We start from the raw sequence: 14,361 nt of genomic DNA, 5'->3' as shown, positions 1-14,361 counted from the left end.
AATTTGGTGATTTTAGCGCACAGAGCAGTAAAATAAACATATTCATTTCAGTTACTGCACACTTATTGTGACAGCTGCACATTAGAGCTCTGATATTATAAACTGGAAACATTTAAACATTTAAGGTTACTACCCAATTTAAAAAAACCCTCAAAATATCACTTTAGTTTCTCAATAGATCAAAGTGAAATTAATTTTGATTGAACGGGGCTCTTTGCGTGTGTTCTCTCTTCTAGTAGTTGCAATTCCAGCAATGCAAAATAGACTTAGAAATAGACATCTGAATCAAGTATAACAACCTTTCATACATTTGCTAAAGCACCAAATAAATACATGGACATTCATGTGACAATGCAATTCATAATGTGCTTCATTCAGAGGTTTCGGGACTCTACGGCTTAAGATGTTTTAAGCAAAACCAAAAAGGGATGGTGGTGTTATTTTTTGGGGGGGAAACTTTTGTCAGGAAAAGGTTTTAAGTGAAGAAATAAATCGATGACAGGCTTTGGAAGCACACACGTAAACCCTTTCAGATCCGTGCAGTACACTCTTAAAACAGCAGTAATATCCTTAAAACTGTAAAACTATATTTGTTTAACATTGCCATAACAAAATCTGTATTTGTTTCAAACATTTGTATTGCTGTATATATGTTGTAATTTATTTATTTTCTGTTTCACTGATTAGTTTTTTCTAGGAAAACCATAAAATATCAAACAGATAAGCATTACTGTACAGTAGTACTATTCAAATCTGAGCAATTACTATTAAATTATTTAATTCACAAAAAACCCAAGAGTTCCTCTGTTCAGCAGAACCGACATCATTAACATACAGGTCCTAAGTCCTTATGAATTCTTCTTCATGAAGTCTTGACGTCATGCTTTCCATCGTGTTCAAGGAAAAATGATTTGGAAAAACAGAAGGGGTCATTTTTAAACAATATCTCTGCAGCCATCACATCTCACTGGAAAGATAATTTGGAAAAGAAATTATATATAGTGCTTATAGTATGCACAGCTGGATGCTGTCATATCAAGAAGACAAAAACAAAAGGTAAAGCACAAAGAATGTAAGTGTAAATACCACCCATGGAAATCCTTAAACTCCGTCTACGATATGTAAGAAAAACAATATGAAATAACCTTAAATTTTACATATTATGTACATACTAAATGAGAGTAGGGAGAAGTTTAACACTTATCAAAACAGACATCTTTTTCACACAAAAAAAGAAGAACCTCAATGAATACATTCAGCTTGTGTTACTGTAGCAATGATCAGTACAAATGAGGGCTTCAGTACAACACAATGAGAGGAATCGATCGCTAAGGCTACGTTCACACTGCAGGTCTTAAAGCTTAATTGCGATTTTTTGATCAAATCCGATTTTTTTTTGTCTGCTTCTTCACACTACAAGTTGCAGATTTCTGTCAGTTTCACTGGATGGCCAGGAAGCGTTCGCGATGTCTTCTCCGGCGCGGATAATTGGCGTCTGTCTTGTGTCGGTGACGTAAAAGACGGATTTCATGCGACATTATCATTCAAACAGCAGTCGCTTTCTAAAACATCAGATATGTATCGGATTCAGTACCACATACGAAAGTGACCCAGATCGGATTTGAAAATATGGGATTTGTGCCGTTCACACTGTCACACCAAGATCAGATATGGGTTGCATAGGGTCAAAAAAGTTGGATTTGATGCGTTTTCGCCTGCAGTGTGAACGTAGCCTAAGAGAAACATTTCCTATATTCAATATGTGTAAAATTGTGATGTTTTACATTAGTCCTTACTTGCAGCTTGCTGGGTCTCAGGTCATAATGTTTTGATCTTATTTAGAACAAGTTCTGAATGTTGTCGGGCAGAGATTGGTTTGCTGCTTTATACATTATTTATGTAATTCCAAATTTTTAAGTACAGCAACTCCAGTAGCTCAAACAATATTGGACACATTGAATCTTGTTCTAGATTCACTTCTTGCATCTTGTGTGTGTATATGCATTTGGGATGGCTGTGATGTGGTTGTCAGCCCATTTGCTGAGGTAAAGACATAAAGTTGTGAGATTATCACGGCCTTGTAAAGGCTGGTGTAGTTTTATCCTGGAAAGCATTAACAGTCTGGGGCAATTACCTCTCAATAGCTGCCTTCTGCTGAATGTGTGAGTCTATAAGAACGCGCGTGTGTGTTGTGTGTGTGTGTGTGTGTGTGTGTGTGTGTGTGTGTGTGTGTGTGTGTGTGTGTGTGTGTGCGTGTGCGTGTGTGAGGCAGAGAAAGTGACAATGAGCATGGTCTGGGGTGTTTATGTTGTTGCACATACGGAGGAGTGTGTTCAAACTTTGCCAGTCTGCGCATGGACAGGACAGAGTGACGATTGTGTAGACCGATCGATGTGCGGCGATTGTCCTCTCCTGGGTCCTGCCCTCCTAATGCCGAGGTTATTTCTCTGACACATACATATGCAGCCCTTTTTATCATTTCAGTATGTTCTTGACTCTTAAAAAAATTGCCTTTCTTTTTGCTTACTGTTTATTCTGGTTATGTTTTGTGTACTTCCTGTTTTCCCACCCCTTTCTTCCCACATTTAACTCCCCTCTTTTCTGGATAATGGTAATCATCTGCATTCTTTCACCTTGGTTTCTTTAACTGTCCTTTAGTTTCTGATTTCATTTCCATCCACGTTTCCTTTTTTCATCGCTCATGTTACTCTACTTAGACTGTTCCCTCCTACTTTGCCATTCTTACTAATGTTCTCTTCTTCTTGCACTCATATTCATTCTTTATCCCTTTGTTCTTTATTGTCCTCCCTGCCCTCCATCCATTGCTCTCTCTCCTACCTTCACCTCCGAATTCGCTGTCCTTTTACTTCTTCATCATCTTCCCCTCCTACTCTTTCCCTTCCTTCCCCCTCCATCACCCTCCCACCCCACCCTACCCACACCTCCCCTCTCCATTAGCAGATTAGATTTAGTCCCATAATGCCGCTGGGCACTATGATTTTACCAGCTCTCATTACTCCTAAATCATCTTTTCCTTCTCTCTCTCTCTCTTCCCTGCACTCTCATCTCCCAGTATGCTAACACACACTTCTGCACAGATACGCACACACCCTATGCCATATGCCAAGGCCTGCGCTGTGCACCATATTCCCCTGTGAATTAGCGGCAAGGCCAGTGATTTGTGTTGGAGTGTGATTGGGTGGGAGGGGAGAATTTGGTTCAATTTCTGTCTGTCTGCATCCATCCTTTATTCTCCTCTATATATTCCCTAGGGACATGAATGATTTTCATATCTCAACGTTTGAGGTGGACTACATTTGCTGCATGCTGTTATATGAGGTGTTTTTGGAGCTGGATTTTCTGGAATGAAGGATTGGCATAATGCAATTTGAGAAGGACAGGTTTTTTCTTTTTTCTCTTGTACAGTAACTGAGTGGAGCTGAAGAGACCGATGTGAAATGCAGGTGTAACGACAGACAAGCTGAGAAAAAACAAAAAAGAGTCATTACAATTATGCATGCATGCGAGTGTTCATCATTTTTGAAGTGTCAGCATCTTATCGTTTATTGTGGCAGAAGGTGAGTTAGCTGCAGTTTTACCCTCTGTGACAAAACCACTGATCACCACGTTCATTTTAATCATGTCACAACACTCTCAAGCACATTTACAACATTTGTCATGTTGCAGGGAATGCCTAGTGTGTGGAATGAAGTCACTTACCAAGGTAATGCACAGCCTTGGAACCATATTGGCCTAGAATAAACTATATGCCATGTGTTAAGTGAAACAAATATCCAACATGACTTCTTGCCAGATCATTTTGACTATCCTATTTATATCCTTTTTTCAACAAAATGAATATGTTCCAAAAAGAAAGAAAAATCAGCTACACCCTATGTACCATTTAAGCTTGTGTTTAAACTGTAACACAAACGTCTTTGGTGTATTAAAACGAGCAGCAGGGGTTTGTAGCTTAAAACCATATTTTTCTACATCTTACTGAGAATACCTGTTAAATGTTAGAATTCCTCACCAGTGACCAGATGTTAAACACCATTTACTTTTTTTCTTGTCTATTACAGTATCGAGCCAAGCAGTCAAATGAAGTAAAATCCATTTCCTGCACCTGTCCTCTTCTTTTTTTCTTTTTTTCACTAGTCCACAGAGAAAGCCTGCTGAAGAGGAACAATAGCGCAGAATCTGGATCCACTCAATCTAATCTCTCAGCCTTAATGGGCACTGCTGCTTTTTAGACACACCCTGCAAGGCACACACATAAACCACACACACTCAGAAAATAATACAACAAGTAGATATCCTCGCACATACAACAACATTTGTTCAACCGTTGCACAAACACTTGTGTTTTCAGGTAGATAGTCTTAACAGGCGTATGGATACAGTCAAAGAGAGACACACACAAACTACTGCAAACGCACACACCCGCATAGATCCCTCTCTTCCAGTTAGCCCTGACATTAGCCACTTGCTGTTTCTAACTGGATCATGGGGCTTACTAAAGAGATTAGGGCCTAGAGACAGCATAGCAACCACACACACTCTCTCACAGACACACATAGGTACAAAAAAGTGCTTTCTCTCCCCTGATTTTGTCTTTCATTTCTTTCCTTTTCTCCATTTCCCCTTTTTTCTCTTTTTATGTATCTCCTCCTTTCTCTCAAACACACACACACACACACACACACACACACACACACACACACACACACACACACACTAGACAGGCCCTCAGGCTAAGAGACAGCAGCCAGCAGCCATTGTGGAAGACAGTCTGTCAGAGGAATTAGCCCACCACTGCATGGGAAGGGAGGATGACAGTCTTCTCTGTTTGCCATCACAATCAATTTATTTCACCAAGAATACTCAGACAGATACAAGCATTGTAAAAGCCTCTCTTTCTTTCTTTTGCATTTAGGAAAATTCAGATGTAAAGTGACCTCTTTGTATCATGTAAAACCTGTTAAAACCAATAAATAAATGTTAAAAAATACAAATAAAAAAAATAAAGTGACCTCTTTGAAACATTTTTTCTGCATTAATAGTAATCCAGCTCACACGTTTGCAAATAAATCTCAATTACTATTACCGACCACCTGTTAGTAAATACTCTCAGAAATATGTGGCCTGAAGGATGAAGCCTAGAATAATGTTCTTGCCAAAATTTGGCCAAACAAAAAAAAAGTCTAAAACAGTCATTCATTTGAAGCTGACAGTTAATCAATAGTTGACATTTCAGGCTCTGGCTGCGTGGGTTACCCTTTAACATATTTTCCATCCTGACCTGTGTCAATCAACAGTATCCTTTGCTCTCATCATGTCACAACTTCAAGACCCAAAATGTCATTATATTTCTCTTATAGCCAGGGCTGGACTGGGACAAAAAATCGGCCCGGGCATTTTGACTAGAGACCGGCCCACCAAAAATGTGACGTCATTCAGGGGTAAAACCGCAAAGGATTCTGGGAACTTGTGGCAAGAGGAACTAGCGCAAGCAGGCTTTCAATTGAACTCAGTTACACAGCGATAAAAAGAAACACAAAAAATGGCAAGAAGCTGTTGTATTATTAACTGCAATAGCCGGTGTTGTGCCAAAAAGTGATTGTCTGCCAAAAACTGATTTCCAGTATTTGCCAAAAACTGATTGCTCGTATTTAAATTGCTATGAGTAACTTGTTGGGCTATAATATGTGAAACATATATCAAATGCATCCCTCATGGATGACATAAAGTCATCTCTCCATCTCCATCTCTCTCTTGCTCTTCTGTCTCCTCTGTCACAGACTTCTCCACTTTTGATGATAAATCAGCCTGGTGCAACATGTAAGGATTGGCACAATTTGTTAAGATTTTGAGGAGTTTGAGAAACTAACCTTAAGCATAAAATAAAATTTACTATCAGTAACTTCATAGCACCCGCCCAGCAGTATATAAACTCCGTCATGCTAGCTAGTACGCAGTACCAGTTATTCTAAGCGCCTGTAAAAAGTCAGCACAACGAAAACAAACTACAACTAAACTTGGTTTATATCTGACACAGATAGACAGCAGGTCATAACTTCTTACCTGAAGTTCAGTTCCTCTGCCACTATGACCAGCGGCCGCCTCGGGTCTCTCCTCCTCTTGCCTCCCCTTTCCCTTATCCACCTGCTGGCCTCCACCACTTGCTGATGTTGCTAAATCTGTGGAAGCTATGCCATAGCTACCGCCAAACAATTCAGTTATTTTTACACATTTGGCAGCGTCTGCCTGAAGAAAAACAAAAAAAACAAACAAAAAAAAAAAATTGCCAGCGGCCCACCCGGCAAATGCCCGGTATGCCCGATGGCCAATCCAGCTATGCTTATAGCTGGGATGAACTTTCATCATATTTTAAATCTAAATGAATGAAAATCTAAATAATACAATAACAAATAGAAAACCCAGACAATCAAATAACCCCGTTTTAGCAAACACTTGGAGACAGTGGAAAGGAAAAACTCCCTTTGATAACCTCCAGCAGATTCAGGCCCGTGGAGGGGCAGCCAACTGCCACAGCTGATCAGAGGTGATGCGAGAAAGTTGAACAGCTCTGGTACCAAATGTAATACCTAACAAAATATTGCTAAACACTAATTAAATATTTGACATCTGGTAATTTTGTTATAAAGTTTCAGACGTTCTAATATGATTTAATAAGAGTTTGGCACTTACTTGCTTCTCACGCAGGAACTGTGTCAACCTTTACAAGGGAACACATCATGTCATTATCATCACACACAGGAGCTCTTACTCAGTTCACCATTGCTGTGCTCAGGTCACAGACTCAACCTCTTTTTTCTTGGCATAATAAAGAGCTGTGCAGCTGTGTGCCAAACACAGAGACAGCTGAGTAATTCATTTCTCTCCCTTTCTTACTATCATAACTGTATACGGTCTTATTTTGTTTCATCTCTCTTTCTGCTTGTTGATTTGGCAAAGAAAACATAAGCACATGTGCACTTTCTTGCTCTAACTTCAGCACTACTGAGACTCTGCACTTTTTTTGTTCTGTTTCTGTGCTAAAAGTTAATTGGCCCACTGGCATAATGGCCTGCAGTAACCTTGACAACGCTGACCTGCTGAGAGACAGAGCCCAGAAAATGCTTTACGTATACACAGGCAACATACACAAGCCATGAACGCAGACAGCTCCGAGGACACACATGGTACGAGGCTGAACGTGCATAACAAAATATTTAATATGTGGATATTTGCACAATACACATACACTGTAGTGCATTTTCACTTACACGCACGTGTTTCATCGAAGCATTCACTCTCTGCAGCATGCTCACACACACCTTTTCAGCATTCAGCTACCCTAACCCCTTTTCTGTCCAATCTGCTAATTTGCTGTGTATTATTTATGGGTGCTGAGGTGCTCCCAAGATGCTTGTAAAGGCAAAACGACACAGTCAGCTTAGCTATTCACACCTCTTTCTCTCTCCTTTCTACCTTTCCTACCACCATGACTTTCTCCCACCCCTCACCTATTTCCGGACTTCTCTGCTCCCTTCGATGTTTCCTCCTGCCCTTCGCTGTTGCCTTTATCCTTCACATTTATTTCACCTGTCATCCATTTTTCTTCCATCACCTGCCAGCTTTAAACTCCCCTGTTCTCATTGCTTCAAGTTGCCTCCTCTCAACACTTGTCTCGTCTCTCTTTGTGGTTTCTTCTTCCTTTTAGTCGACTTAACAACCCATCTTCGTCAAAGCATATCCATCTGTTTTTCTGTGTAGCTGGTTTAGCTCATCCATCTGAGATTTTAGAGAGATTCCCTTCTTTGTTCCATGCTGCACCTATATTCTATTCCGCCATCAATCATTTTCACCCAGCCATTTAATAGACACAATAAGGAGTTTAACCATTTATCCTATTATCTTAATACTTGGTAAACCTTGCAGATAAGGTAGAATGAGCACATCAAGTCAAAATTTTTGACAGCGGTCTGGGATTAAGAGGATCTCTAACAGCCTTATGTTGGATGAACAGTTTCCCAAAGACAAAATCCATTTAGTCAAGGCACTTTGTCCGTTCTGAAAATGAGAATTTTCAGCCCTAACACTTCACCCCTATTATTCTTAAAACCATTTCTTTGTTCAGATTCTTGCTCACTTTTTCATTTATTTATTTTAACATGGAGTAGTCCTTTGCCTGCTTATTATATTGATGCCAATTTATGGCCTAGCAATTCACAGTGACTGTTACTCACAGGGTACATTACTCAATACTCCATCTATCCATCCATCGTTGGACTAGACCTTATCGTAGCTGTCACAGGACGAGAGAGAGGGTGTAACCTGGACAGGTCACCAGTCACACCTATGGCCAGATTAGAATCATCACTTAGCTCAACCCCATGCTTGGCTTTGGACTGAGGGAGGAAGCTAGAATACCCAGACAGAAGCCACGCAGACAAGAAAAGAGAGGCCTCACTTGATGTGGTGTGATGGTGCTAACCCAATACCATGTAAATTTGATCAATATTTATTGTATTTAATAACAACTGCTAAGAACTGCTGAACAATTAATTAACCCATTAACATTCCATTGAACCCCAACATTCAATGACTCCTTGAGACCCAACAATGCTTGTTGACCATAGCTGGGTTACCTGCTACCAATATAATATATTTTTCTTTCTTTTTTCTTTCTTTTTATAAAAGATTATAATCACACAACTCCCTGATTACTACAGTAGATAAAATTGTTGCTTGATGTGAGTAGATAAAGCATCCCTGCCCCTCTGGTAAAAGCCACTTTTTCTAATTATCGTGTTTCCATTTTAATTGAAGGATTACTGGAAAAAACATACTCAGCCCCTTTGCTTTTCAGAGTGCACCGAATACGCCAAGAACAACAGCACTCGATAAAGAGTGAAATCATCTCTTCTAAAACAGCTGTTGTCATGTCAGTAATGAAAACAACTGACTGATATTAAAACTATTTTATTTGGTTTATTTTTATAATTTATAGGTTCAGCAGCATTTTTGTTTACCTTTTTGAAGAAGTCAAAACATTATTTCACCAAAGTCTCAATTTTGCTCCTGTTTAAGTTTTGTTATATATAAATTGGTGGTTTGGTAAAGATTGCTCAGCGTTTAAGTGGTTCGGCTTAGCTCTCTGTATACTAATTTGCGTCTTTCTATAATTTACCTAGCACCCCCATCCCTTCATCTATCGCACTTATAGTCTGTTTCTATCTTTTCTCACCAGCCTGTTAATCCATCCTCTTTTCCCTCCATTTATCTTTCCTGCCTGCATCCAATCTAATGTCCTCTCTTGATCCTTTGCTGCTCTAACTTTTATTAGCTCCATAAATGTCCCTAAGAGCCTGCAGTATCGCTTAGCTAAAGGAAGAAGAAAAGGAAGAACTGAGAAGGAAAAAAAAGAGAAGGAGGCAGAGTAGTGATATTGCTTAGTCCTGTGGATGACAATTCAAATAAGAAAATGTATTAAAGCAAAATGGCGTCAGGGACATTAAAGTGAATTAGCCAATAACAAATGACCATGTGTGCGCCCTGCTGCCTTAACCTCTACAACTATTTTTTTCTTCTTTTGCCGATAGTAACTCATCTAAATTTGCTGGACGTCTTATGGGCATGGGGCCAGAAAAGCTTTTATATCCATAAAGGCCTATGGATCACAGAGAATTGCATTAAGCTGTCCAATTTAATTACAGTATCGACAAAACATAATAGATACTTACAGCCGTACGGAGAGCGATGGATAGAGGAAGGGAAAGAACAGAGGGGAGAGAGTGAGAGAAACGAAAAGTGCAGACAATGTCCATTTATAATGCTGATGCAGTGTATGTATCAAAGGAGGCGTTTGAGGAATGTGTGCACGCGTGTGTGTCTATGTAGGTGTGTGTCTCCAACGAAGGATTTGCAAGGGCCCCTGAGAGCTTTTGAGAACGCTTAGTTTGATTTAGATGCTACAGCTCCCCGAAGGCTGGTTCTCCAACAAATGTGCCCACGGACACACAAGCACACAGACACTTAACAGCCGGGATACACACCCACTCATAATTATACGCCATGTCACTCACTCACCTGTTCATACACACACACGCACCTATAAAATCCACACACACACACACACACACACACACACACACACACACACACACACACACACACACACACACACACATACTTAGATCCAGGGAATGGAGTGAGTAAGAAGAGTGGCTGTCCTGTCCCGTTACAGCCAGCCAGGGCTGTCAGCCTCCCATCCGCCATGATCAATAGATGGGGGCAATATTTTTATTCATAAAGGGTCCACTTAATTAAATCACTGGGAGTGGAGATGGGGAGGGTAGTTGAATCGGGGAGGAGGGATGGGGCGCCGTAGCAAGGGCACCGAGTCAAAAGACTGATGAAGAATTACAAAGAATGGAAGGAGAAAGGCAAAAAGGAGGGAGGGATGGAACGAAAAACCATTTAGAGCTGTCCATTTATAAGATGCCAGAATGCTGAAGATAGATTTTACGGTCATATGTGTCTGATGGGAAGTAGTTTTATTTATCTTTGCAGCAGCATTTCCCAGTTGCCTAAAACTGACATTTATTCTATTATGTAAATACAAGGCTTTCAGGGAACACTTGCAATCTAGAAGAAATGTACACTATGGATAATTCTGCATTTTGGAAAGTGTACTTCATACATCTCTTGCCAGGAGCTGGACAAGACAAGCAATACAACTGTCATATCAGTGTAAAGTGCAAGTGGAAGAAGGAATATGAATACAAAGAACGAAGCAAAAACGTGCAAACTTTGAAAAAATGAAAACAGATCATTTAATGTCGTTCACCATAATCATTTTCCATACGACATGAATTACACAGCTTGACGATGAGAAAATTCCTTTTGGTTTATTTTAAGATTTCAAAATATGAAAAAAATAAAACCTCCACCATGCATTCCCATGCTGCAGTCCTGCTGTCTGCAACACACTGCCAACGCGTTGAATAATATATCCCCCCTGTTTGTTGCTGCAAGTCAGAATCATTCAACTAAAGCCACTTGGCAGCTGCGACTTGAAGACCGTGGTTATAATGGGAAGGCTTAAGTCCAGTTTTGAATGCACCCAGATATATGTTTGTGGCACTGCCAATATGCAGTGCTTATAGCCAGCAAGTTCTCCCAGCATACAACAACAGAAGCTTTTAACCTCACCCAATACGTCAGTGTTGAGAATATCATATATACAGGCTGAAGCTATATAGATATACACAGTGTGACATAAAATAAAAACAAATACTGGTCATTTAACATTATAATATGAATTTAAACATTTTTTTTGCAGCCACGGGAATATGGTTGAACTTTCTAGCTCACAATCTGTGGCATCGAAACCTTAACATATATGAACTGTGACTAAGTTAAATGGTATAAAGGACACCTTAGTAATTCACATGTTTACAGATGGCATACGATATTAAATCACATGTGCAGTAAACACGGTAAGCACTGGAATACCTGCTGCATGACTTTGGTCTTATCCTACAGTAGAGTGCCTTAAAAAACAAGGGGAATATGAGCTAGCCAGCAGTCGATATTTATTACTCTCTTTATGGAACAATATTAAATGCAGTTACAGCCCCCAAGGGAGAGAAAAGGAGAGAGAGAAAGTGATATAGCTGGAAGAGGTGAAAAAGAAAGTGAGAGAAGAGGAAGAAGCAAAGGGAGAAGCGAAGAGGCTTGCGCTAACCATTGAAAGTCTCAGGTTTCAAAAAATAAATCGTGCCACTTCTGTCTTTCTACTCTCTCCTTTTCTTCCTCTCCCTCAATTTTCCACCTATTCTTCCCCCGTCTCTTTTTCATCCGTCCCCTGGAGCCAAGCCAAGGGTCAGTCCTCTTTCTTTTTGTCCGCTACACTCCTTCATCTTTTAATAAAAGACACACACAGATGCATATACATTGTTGCCCATCCACTCTCACGTGCCTGCTGTTTCATTCACACAGGGGCTCACAAATTCTAGCTGACACACAGACACACACCTTTGCTGCCCTTCTTGTCATCTCTGTCTAACTAAGACCTCCTGTGATGCCATCTGACACAAAGCCACATGAAATCAAACAAGTCTGCTTCTACTCCCATGTTATAGGTCAATAGTTCAGGGCTGAGTGGCCCTCACTCATATCTGGACGAGCCTGAGGGTGGATCCATCTAATATCTGGTGACTTCTGTTACACAGAGCAATGCAGGGGGAAATAGCTCAAGAAAAAGAACACTTTTTGATTTTTGTGTATGGGAACAAAAGATGGAAATGCTGTTGTTAATGCCAGTAATGTAGACTATTGTGTGTGTGTGTGTGGTTCTCTGTGTGCATCAAAGGGTTAAGAGTAATATCCGAAGTGGTAAAGGGTGACCTGGTGAGTGTTTCTTCTGACATGAATAATGGAACTTAATATGGAGGAGGTGATGGCTTGGAGCATACACACGCGTGCGCGCATGCACACACACTCACACTTCTACCCCAGGAGGATCTTGGTGTCATTCTCAATCCCTCCAGACTTTGAGGGGCCACAGAGAGTCACCATGCCCAGAGAGGGGAGGTCTTGGCTGGAAACTGCTAACTGAGAGTGGGGGGTCTGTGTAGTGAAAGAAAGGAGGTCTGGAAACATTTGGTCAAAATTCTATCAATTATACAGTACGTCAAGCGCCATAGCAAACACAGAATGGATAATGGAAGACTGTTTCTTCTGCTGATGCCCTTTGTTGTTGTTCTTTTGTTTTCTTTCTTTGTAGTCTACTTCGCCATTCATCTGCACCCACAGATACGAAAGTCAACATGCGTGAACTTTGGTGAACTTTGTATTGTTTGTCTTATCTCTATCCAGTTCTTCAAATCCTTCTCTTTCTCAAAGATATGCAGTTGTTTTCATAATCAGTATCACTGATATAATTTACAGAATTTGTCATCTTAATGAAACTGATGCATAATTCAAACAGCCATCCGTCTCTTTAATAGAATTCTTAGGAGGCTAATCGCTCTCTGCCTCAAATGCTGTGGTATTGGAGGAGGACCAAAAAAAGAGGCTAAATCCAATAATTTAAATGTTGTCCAAACCATTCCACTTTCCAAATGAGGCCGCTATATGCTTGGGCTTTGTGAGTTTGTGCCTTTGTAGCTGGCCAATCAGTGAGTGTCCTTTTCAAGGGTCATAGGCCAATCTTCTGTTGATCATAGCCATTCTCTACTCAAAGGTTGGCAGGTATGACTCACACAGAGATGAGAGGAGGACAACCGTCTACATGATGGCATAACAGAGCTGTGGATCGTGAATGGCTTCAGATTTTAGGAATGCATTATGGGTAATTTTTAATAACTCTCAGTATAAGCTGTGTGAAATGGTAGAAAGCGGCATCTGCTTTATTACTGCAGAACTCTTTTTTCTTTCTTTTTAAACTAGCTGTCTTACTATAGGTTATTGGGGTCCGATGTGGATGCTTGATTTTAAGTAGATTTTGCATTGATTTGAATGGTTTTAAATGCATTCGTTTTGTTAAGTTATTTAATATTTTATTTAGTCTTTTTAAAGGTTAAAAAAATAGTATGTAAATGTAATGCAATGCTGCAGCACTTACACTCCGAGATGATCGTCTATGATCATCACAATATCTGTGCTACCAGCAAATACAAAACCTCATTTAAAAGGTAATAGCAAAAATTATGTTTATTCACTGAATTGTGGCGTCAGTTTGTGTGTACGACTGTATTATCAGTATTTCAGCATAGTGTCAGTTCATTAATAAGCTCTGTGAGTTACTTCTTCATCGTGTTTCCTATACTCTCATTTATTCCCACCGCAAGGAATAATACATGGAGACCTGTTGGTGAAATCTGCTGGGGGTGTGGGGGGGTCATTTAGAAATATTGACGTATATTTAATTTTTGAGGTTTTTTACTGTTGAATTCCTCTGCTCTGTCCAGGTCTTGAAACATTTTAATTCCAATCTGATGACTATCGTTATATTTTTTGCTTTTGTTTTCAGTGTTGCAGATTTTTTCCAATGTGTTAACTTTATTTTAAATAACACATTTTCACAATTAAGCTTTGAATTATTCCCTAAATTACATTATACTGTCAATCAAAGCATTTGCTTGCTTGGGTTTTTTTTTGCCAGTCATGCCAGTGATCAAGCCTATTATCAGATTTCAGTTTGTCCAACCACAGCATATCTTAGCCATGCAACACACAGTTCACGTTTTGTTACCGCTTGAATAGCTTTGTGGTTGCTAAAATCATATTGTTCATCACTGCCTGCCAATATCAGAACAGTAAGAATTTGAAACCCAGCATATTTATAAT

The 14,361-nt window shown here is 39.8% G+C and overlaps 1 protein-coding gene and 1 long non-coding RNA gene across 2 annotated transcripts in view; both read left to right on the top strand.

Annotated features, from left to right (window-relative positions):
• The window catches only part of slit3 (slit homolog 3 (Drosophila)), a 241,283-nt gene that overhangs the window by 110,740 nt on the left and 116,182 nt on the right, over positions 1-14,361 (top strand). The gene's annotated exons all lie outside the window — the stretch shown is intronic.
• On the top strand, positions 2,429-9,057 carry LOC145430068 (uncharacterized). The gene is made up of 3 exons (XR_013910473.1): positions 2,429-3,578; positions 3,688-3,724; positions 4,159-9,057. It is a non-coding gene; the product is annotated as an uncharacterized LOC145430068 (long non-coding RNA).

This window comes from Astatotilapia calliptera, chromosome 2 (genome assembly GCF_964374335.1).
Source record: "Astatotilapia calliptera chromosome 2, fAstCal68.1, whole genome shotgun sequence".
Taxonomy (NCBI): domain Eukaryota; kingdom Metazoa; phylum Chordata; class Actinopteri; order Cichliformes; family Cichlidae; genus Astatotilapia; species Astatotilapia calliptera.
Note: the sequence above shows the minus strand (reverse complement) of the source record. Positions and strands in the feature narration are given on the sequence as shown.